At 40.7% G+C, this 8,863-nt stretch overlaps 1 pseudogene; it reads right to left on the bottom strand.

Annotated features, from left to right (window-relative positions):
- Positions 1-1,375: 1,375 nt before the first annotated feature.
- On the bottom strand, positions 1,376-4,173 carry LOC145513844 (TAR DNA-binding protein 43-like; annotated as a pseudogene).
- Between the last annotated feature and the right edge of the window lie 4,690 nt (positions 4,174-8,863).

An 8,863-nucleotide genomic window follows, 5' to 3' on the forward strand; every position in this document is an offset into this window, starting at 1 on the left:
TCGATTTACACCAGTGTTAATAAGGGATTAAAACCATGACGTTGACAAAGTTAACTTACCCTGAGCTGTTTGAAGGTTTGTTTGTTTAGTCTTTGGAGGTCCCTGAGTGTCATTTGAAGTATTACCATGTTATTGCTGCTGGATAATAGTGCAAGCACTAAAATGTAAAAATCACGTAGTACAAGGTTTGGAAATGATGCAGTTTAGATGCAGAAAAAAATTAAATCAAGGCAAGATCCTTTTACTGAAGAAACTGAATAAAACAATGTGGTGACCATAAGTCTGAAGGAAGGCTTCATTTATAAAACTTTAAAACATGTAACGTGTAAAATGACAAATTTATTTATCATAATCTAATTAGATAAAGGCATTAAGTAAATTATCAACACAAAAACTGTCATTCCTCCATTAGAAAAGGAGTTCGACTCTCACAGAAGTTAGTTACAATTTAAGTACAATAGAGAAGCAATATATTACTGCTTTTACATCCTTAACAATGCATCTCGAGTGTCTGAGTTTTGTAAGCTATTTTATCAATATTGTTCGCTTCTCTAGTGGCTCAGACAGTAAAGGAATCTGCCTGCAATGCAGGAGGCCTGTGTTGGATCACTGGGTTGGGAAGATCCCGTGGAGAAGGGAATGGCAACCCACTCCAGTATTCTTGCCTGGAGAATTCCATGGACAGAGGAGCCTGGCAGGCTATAGCCCATGGGGTTGCAAAGAGTCAGACACAATTGAGCAACTAACACGTTTACACCTTTATCAATATTACTCTATTTCCTCACCTTTGGAAGACAAAGACCATTTCACTTAAAACTTCCACAGATAGACAACCCACCTTGCTAGTTCTTAAAGCTATCAGGCTTCTTGACAGATTTCAGGCACAAGACAATTTGTGGTTTCTTCTACTTTATTCTTATTGTAATTAATCCCCAACTAGAAAGGTGCTGATATTCCTTGCATTTCAATTGACAAGCTTTGCTACGAAGCATTTTAAAATAATTAACATTGTTTTGCCCACTCCTCCAAATAAGAATATTTTTAGAAGTCATGACTTCTCAAAGCAGATTTATATAGGCCATGCAAATAGAATATCACCCATATGCAGAGAGGCATTAAGAAAAAACTAGAGGGTACTGCTTACCATTTTAGCTGCAGTCACCTAAACTTATTAAAAACTAGGTTTGAAAAAGCAAAACAAAAACTTTTCCCTTTGGGGCAATGCAAGAACAAATAGCAGTTGAATCTGGGTATCAGTTGTCTATGTATGACAAATGATAAATCCATTTGACTTCAGACAACTTTTCAAATAAGTTTATTTGAAGCAAAATAAACTGTTGCCAAGAAACTTCAGGAAAATTTCATCTCAAAAGGGTCAAAAAGGGGGAATTAACTGCTTTGAATTCTTTGCATTCAGAGCTGCAAAACAAACACACATTATTACTTAAATCAGTTTTATTTAAGAATTTCCAACATTGACAACTCTTATAAAAAAGCATCCCAGCACAGGAGACAGAGCTGCAGCACACAGCATTTTTATGGGTAAGTAACAAACATCAGAACTCCCACCTTCCTTGGAGACACCGTGAGGTCACTGGTGAACTCCGCTTCCAAGTACTCCTGCAAAGCACACCATAAGCTCAGTGCGTGTTCTCAGCCCCTCAGCTTCAGTTCACATTACCACACTTACAGATCTGTGACAGAAGAGCGCACACACCATACAGCATTCACAGTAGTTGACAAAAGGTAGGGGAAACACAAACATCATTTCACTTAACACATTCAGCTAACGTAGGTTAACTAAGAACAAAACTAAAAGTCTTCCAACAGATGCAAAGGTCCTTTGAATGCAAAAAACATTCGTATGCTATTTGCTATCACTGCTCTCAGCACACTCTCTTACCAAAGCCACAAGACTGAGAGACTCATCTTGCCAAATTAAAAAATATCCATTACGCACCACCAAATCTCTGCACACGCTGTCACCTTTCCTCGCTCATACTAGCACCATCATCAATCCCACACAAGGTTTCAAAAGTTTTAACAGGCCTCTGGTTCCATATCACAGCCTTGCATTCACAGCATCGATACAAGTCCATGAAATAAATAATGTATAAAAATGAGACACTTACTATCAAAGACACAGCCTGTGCAGCGTGATGAGAATTCTTGAATGAGAAAGCATGTAGACAGAAGTATTCCTATGGTAGAATTATTTACAGCACTACTTTAAGCAAAGTGCTTCTTCCATAAGCATTTGAAATGAGATGAACTGCAAAGGTTAAAGGAAGGCTTTGTATTGTACTTTTGTGTATGAAGGGAGACAGGTGTTAAAAAAACAAAAACAAAAGAACCAAGCACTGTGACACCATGATCTCCAAAGAGGAGATTTCCCAGGGAAAAAAATTGATATGGTGGGGTTTGAATGAAAACAAGAAGAAAAGAATGTAGTTCTAATCAATGGTTTCCATTTTGAGCATGCAAAGAATTCACTTGACAAGTCCAGGGATAAAATATTGCAGGAGAAACATTTTGATATCATTTGTAGGGTGTTGGCTTATCAATCAGGTTAATAGCAGTTCACTCTCAAACACTCAATACTTCAACCCTTTATGTAACAAAACTTAAAAAATTCATTTAGCTCTTTTTCTAAAGAAAAATGCCAGATATTCTGAATATACTCCACCCTGAACAAGCCAATTTTAAAAATTCTTAAATACATATTTTACAATATACTTACCATGCATTTAAAAAAATTTGAATTCCCACCAGTTTATACTAACTAACCAAAACCCAATGTCAACATTCCCTAGCCATAAGATTCAGAATTCATGCTGGGGCCAAAGCCTACATTAAAACTACTGCCTGATCCTGCATTTGATGTTGATCCCCAACCAATTGCTGCACCTGAATTAGAACCACTCTAAGAGTTATTTCCAGTACCCAAAGCCTGACTCAGCTCCCTCTGCATGTTGCCTTGGCTTTGGTTATGACCTGACAGGCCTGGCTGGTTCTGGTGACTGGCTAACATGCCCATCATACCCCAGCTGCTGCGCAGAGCTGCCTGGGCTGCAGCCATCATTGCTGGACTAATGCTAAAAGCACCAACATTCCTCCGTCTGCCCATATTACTACCTGGATTCTTTTCCAAACCAGCTCCACCCTCTCTTCTGCTGATCTACCGAATCCACCCTAACTCCCAAAGCCACCTGGGTCACTACCACATCTGCTGCTGCTGTCTGTTGCTACTGTGTTTAGGTTCAGCCTTGGATATGTGTATGCTGATTCCTTTAATGGTCACATCCTCACCACAGAGAGACTGGGCAACCTGATCATCTGCGAACGGAACAAAGGCAAAAGCCCTGAATAGCATGGGATTGAAGACATCTACCACTTTCCTACTGGCGAAAGAACTGCCGCAGCTCATCAGCAGTCATGTCCTCTGTACAGCACCCAGTAAACACCTTTCTGCTTCCCAAAGGCTCCTCTGGGCTTTGCTTAGAATTTGGAAGTTTACAGTCACACTGTCATCCATCTATCACATGTTGCTGTGACATGACTTTCACATGGGTTTCATATTCTGTAAAATGAACAAAGTCAAATCCTTTCGAATGACCAGTTTTTAGAATATGAATTTATTTGGTTGTGTCAAATTATTAGTTGCAGCATGTGAACTTTTAGTTGTGGCATGTGGGATCTATTAATAATTCCCTGAACAGGGATCGAACCCAGGCCCTCTGTATTGGGAGTGCAGAGTCTTAGCCACTGGGCCACCAAGTAAGTCCCTGAATGACCAGTTTTAGTATCTTTCTTGACCTGAACCCTAAGAACCTCTCCAAAGGTACTAAAATACTCTTAGATCCTGCTGTTTTCCATGGGAGACACAACACTATTTCTGGACTACTCTTTTCATGTTCACTGCTGATGAAGCATCCATCTTTCTTTTGTTATTGTTGTGATAGTTGACATCATGCACCAGATTCCCTCAGCCAGCATTAGGGACATGCAGAATACCTTCTACCAGATGGTCACCTCTCATATACTGAGACACTGGCTTCCTGTAGTGCATACCACGTGCTCCTAGAAGCTGGGCTGCATTGTCCCATCATTTTATGATGGTATTCCAACAGGCTCGTCATTTTCATCTTTGGTTACCCAAATATATTCAAACATCTTTGCTTGCCTTTCTGCTAGGCTGCTGCTAGGAAGCCCGACGAGGAAACTGAAGCAGGGAGGACTCCTAGAGCAGTCTAGCTACCACTCCACTACCACACCCCTAGGCTCCTTTCTGAGAGACAGGAAAGAGCACTTACTCACAGTGGAGGCTCTGGTATCTGACTTCTCAAATTTGAATCTTAATTTCACCATTTACAAACTGAGTTAGAGTGAGTTTCTTAATATCTTTTAATCTGAAAAAGGTGGATAACATTTATACCTTATGGACTTTCTATGAGAATTATATCAGATAATACATGTGAAGCATTTGGTACACATCTCAAGAATTTGGTACACTTCAGTCAGCACTCAAGTGAACTCTGACACTGATGTTGCCAACCTCCATGGTATTCCTTTGGAGAAGATGAAGTATTGTATGCTGTTTGTGCAACAGTTTTTAAGTTGACACAATGACCTCCATCCTCTAGCAATAAATTGTTCTTAAATATAAGTACCATTTGAACATAGATAAATAATCAGGACTTACTACGGTAGCACTCTACTCAATACTCTGTAATGACATATATGGGAAAAGAATATAAAAGAGTGGATCTATGTATATGTAAGAAAGAAAAATTATCATTCGAGATAGCATGATTTAACCCAGGTGAATAAGGGAAAACTCAGTTTTCCAGCTTTCTCTTTTACTTTCACACTACAACAAAACAGTACTTCTGACACCAGATGTGTGGGAGTTTTCTCATACTACAAAATTCTTGGATATGCGTTGGTATCTTAAAATTCTACTCAGTTCTGACATCATCTACCTGGAGATAGCACAAGAGCCCACAGGCTAAGGGCTCAGTCCTGCACAGGTACTGCTGCTTCTGACGCCAAACCCAAGTCCATGTAGTTTCCTGTGCTGCTGAGGTTCCAACGACTTCCTCCTTGGTTGAGATTAATTTGCAACAGCATCTCACAGAATTCAGAGGAACGTTTTCCTTACCAGATTACCATTATAAAATGATAAAACTCAGGAATAACCAGATGGAAGAGACGCACAGGGCACGGCATTCAAAAAGGCTTGGAGCTTTCATGCCCTCCCCCTCCCCAAATCGCCACATGTTCACCAACCTAGAAGTTCTCCAAACCGTGTCCTTTTGGGTTTTTATGGAGACTTCATCATACAGGTGTGATTGATTAAATCATTTGCCACTGGTGATTTACTCAACCTCCAACTCCACTCCCCTCCCTGGAGGTTGGGGTGGGACTTCAAGTTCCAACCCTCTAATCGTGGCCGGCTATACTGGTAACCAAGTCCCTGTGTTTATGTCACCTAGGGGCTTTCTAAAAGTCATTTCATTAACAACAAAAGACACTTTTATGGCTCTCATCACAGGAAATTTTAAGATCTAGGAGCTCTATGCCAGAAAGTAGACAAAGACCAATATATATTTCTTATTATAAATCATGAAATTATACCAGATTTCAGCAACCTGAAACTAGGTGTAGGTCAAATCCAGCCCACACCTTTTTTTGTGCAGTCTGCAAGCCACAAATGGTTTTAACATTTTTAAATAGTTAACACCAGGACTTCTCTGGTGGTCCAGTGGTAAAGAATCCCTGGTCCAGAAAAATTCCACACTGCGGAGCAGCTAAGCCTGTGAACCACAGCTACTTAAGCCCATGGGCCTAGAGCCCATGCTCCATAACAAGAGAAACCATTGCAATATGAAACCTGTGCACTGCGAGGAAGAGTAGTTTCTGCTCGCCACAACTAGAGAAAGCCCGTGCACAGCAATGAAGACCCAGCACAGACAAAAATAGATTTTTTTAAAAGTCATCTTTAAAAAGAATAGTTAAAACCATTTTGTGACACATAAAATGATAAAATTCAAATATCAGCATCCATAAACAAAGCTGAATTGGAATCAGTCATGCTCACTCATTGACCTATCGTTTGTGAGTTCTTTAGCCACAGCAGCAGAATTCAGGAGTTGCAACAGAGACGGTGTGGCCCACAGAACCTAAAATATTTATTATCAAGCCTTTCACAGAAAATAAATTTGCCAACAAACTCGATCTAACGCATGCTTGAATTTCCCCATTATTTCTAAATGACCACAAACGGCAACTTGGAAACGGCCGACCCAGAGAGCCCCATCCCAAATGGCAGAGTCCCAACCTTTTCCCGGCCAGGTCCTCACTTTGGTGTGGTGATCTTCTTTCGTTGGGAGTTTAATTTTCTTTGGAGCTTGGCAAAAAGCTTCTTTGGAGCTGATCTTCAAGTCCGCGGTCTGGTCTTCAGCTTCCTCTGCCTTCCACTGCAGGAGTCAAGAGCCTCTGTGTGCTGTTAAGGAGGCCTTGGGCTTTCCACGTAGCTTTCAGTTGGCAAGTGCTCTCACCTGTTTATTATCTTTTTTCCTTAGCAAGAGCCACCTGATTTCATGATCCTTTGATTCCCTGTTTCTTCATGATCTCTAACACCTGATACATAACACTAGCTGATGCATTCCTTTCCACTGCTACACCATTCTCGTTTCCCACCAATGAAAGCTTTAACAATTGGACCAACTTGTCTCACTGGCTATTTTTGCTCAATCTACTATTAGCCATGAGGTCCCTGTTATAAACAGGGTGGTGGATGATTCAGCTTCAAAGCTGCATCAGTGGCTTATTTCTGGGACCACTTCAGGTTAGGGGTGCCAGGTGTAGCAAATATAAATACAGAACTCCCAGTTAAATTATGAATTTTGGATAAATAAAATTTTTAGTGTAAGTATGTGCTTAGTCGCTCAGTCATGTCTGATTCTTTGCAACCCTTTGGACTGTAACCATGGACTGTCCATGGGATTTCTCGGGCAAGAATACTGGAGTGGGTTGCCATTTCCTTTTCCAGGGGATCTTCCTGACTCAGGGATTGAACCCACGTGTCCTCCATTACAGGCAGATTCTTTACCCACTGAGCCATCTTGGAAGCCCCTAGTATAAGTATATCCCCTGCCATTTCCAGGGCATATTTATATTTAAAAATTTTTGTTCTTTATCTGAAATTAAAGTTTAGCTGGGCAATCTGCATTTCACCTGTCAACTCTACTACAGATTCCTTGGGAAGCAAATTCTGAAATGGAGCTTAGTTAGCATTGTGTCATTAAACAATGCCCTTACTATCAATACCTTTGGGAGGATTGGAGGAGAAGGAAGCAGGAGGGCAGAAAGAAAAGTCTGTGATGCAGGCCCAGTGACAGGTCTGGCTGAGCCATGGGGATCTCTGGTACTAGAATGGCCCTTTATAGCAGTTCCATGTTGGGCTGAGTTGTCCAAGCCTTTATACTCACACTGCTCCATCACTGGATGAGGAGGTGCTTTCTGGGTGAAGCAAATCTCTGCAGACAAGGCAAATCCTGAAGGGTCTGACAGTTGAAGGCTATATGCTGACTGCACTCCCAGCAGCAGGGGCAGAAAGTCTTTCCTGACATGGAATCCATGTAGTGGGTACATCACAGTGTTTACTATGCTTGGAGAGAGGATTAAAACATTGACCGGAGAGAATAAATGATATTTAAGAAGTATATCAATGGACATGGGCTTGATCAAACTCTGGGACATTGTGAAGGACAGGGAAGCCTGGCATTCTGCAGCCCATGGGGTTGTAAAGAGTCAGACACGACTTAGCAACTGAAAAACAACAACAAGGACTCTTCCATTTGAACATCTATGATGCTCAAGTGAAATAATGATCAAGTGAAATAATGAAATAACGTGTTCCATTGCCTAGAAGAGACCATGACACATAGATGGTAAGCACCAGGCAGCAGTTACATTGATGTCTCAAAAAATTTGGGCAGGAAGAGTTGTCCAATGGTGAGGCAGTTTTTAGAGTAACAAGCAGTGCTGTGCCAGCTTACTTATCTGCCTCTCAGAAGGTGACGACTATTGAGGAATTCTTTGTGGGTGAGTATTCTATGCCTGACTAGGCTTAAATTGGCAAATTCCTCTAGATACAGCTTTTTAAAAATCTCCGAAGTTAATTATTGTCTTTTTCCAAAGACCAGATCCTTCCCTCAGACATGTCTGAGTAAGGTAGAAACCATGATCATAAAGTTAGGAAACAATGTCTTATCATCACCTTGACGCTTGAGCTGTGATGTTAGGTGAATCTTCTCTGGGTTCACTTTTCTAGGCTTTAAAATGAGAAGCTTGGAATGGTTTTTATGTGAAGGGTCTATCTAGTGTCGACTTTTTGTAATCCTGTGATTACAATACACATACAATCCTGTGTATGTGGCCCCTTGGCAAATGAATTTGGAACACTTAACCATGCCAGATTGCTAGACACAAGACTTTAGCAATTTTAGAATTTTTTTTTTAGATTTTAGAAAGTAGTTTAACAACCACTGTTCAAGTAGTTCAGTTTTTGAGGCTGATCATGACAGATCGTTTGGAGGGGAAAGGAGGGAGGCAGGTTCTTTCTTATTTTAAATCTTACAGTGAACAGCTATAAGACTGGATATGTTAGCATCCCATGCAAAGTCTGAATGGTCCAGGTAAAGGGGTAAGGCTATTTTCTCTGAGGACTTTTATTTCTTTTTTGCTTTGTATTATTTTAATGATAGAAGTCATCAGCAGTGCATGCCTGGGCCTGTCAGGAACAGAGACTCTTCTGGGGATGGTTATAAAGAAGTTCTCTAGGTCTTTTGAATTGTTT

The sequence above is a fragment of the Giraffa tippelskirchi genome, chromosome 7, assembly GCF_054371585.1.
Source record: "Giraffa tippelskirchi isolate mGirTip1 chromosome 7, T2T-mGirTip1v1.2.pri, whole genome shotgun sequence".
NCBI lineage: Eukaryota > Metazoa > Chordata > Mammalia > Artiodactyla > Giraffidae > Giraffa > Giraffa tippelskirchi.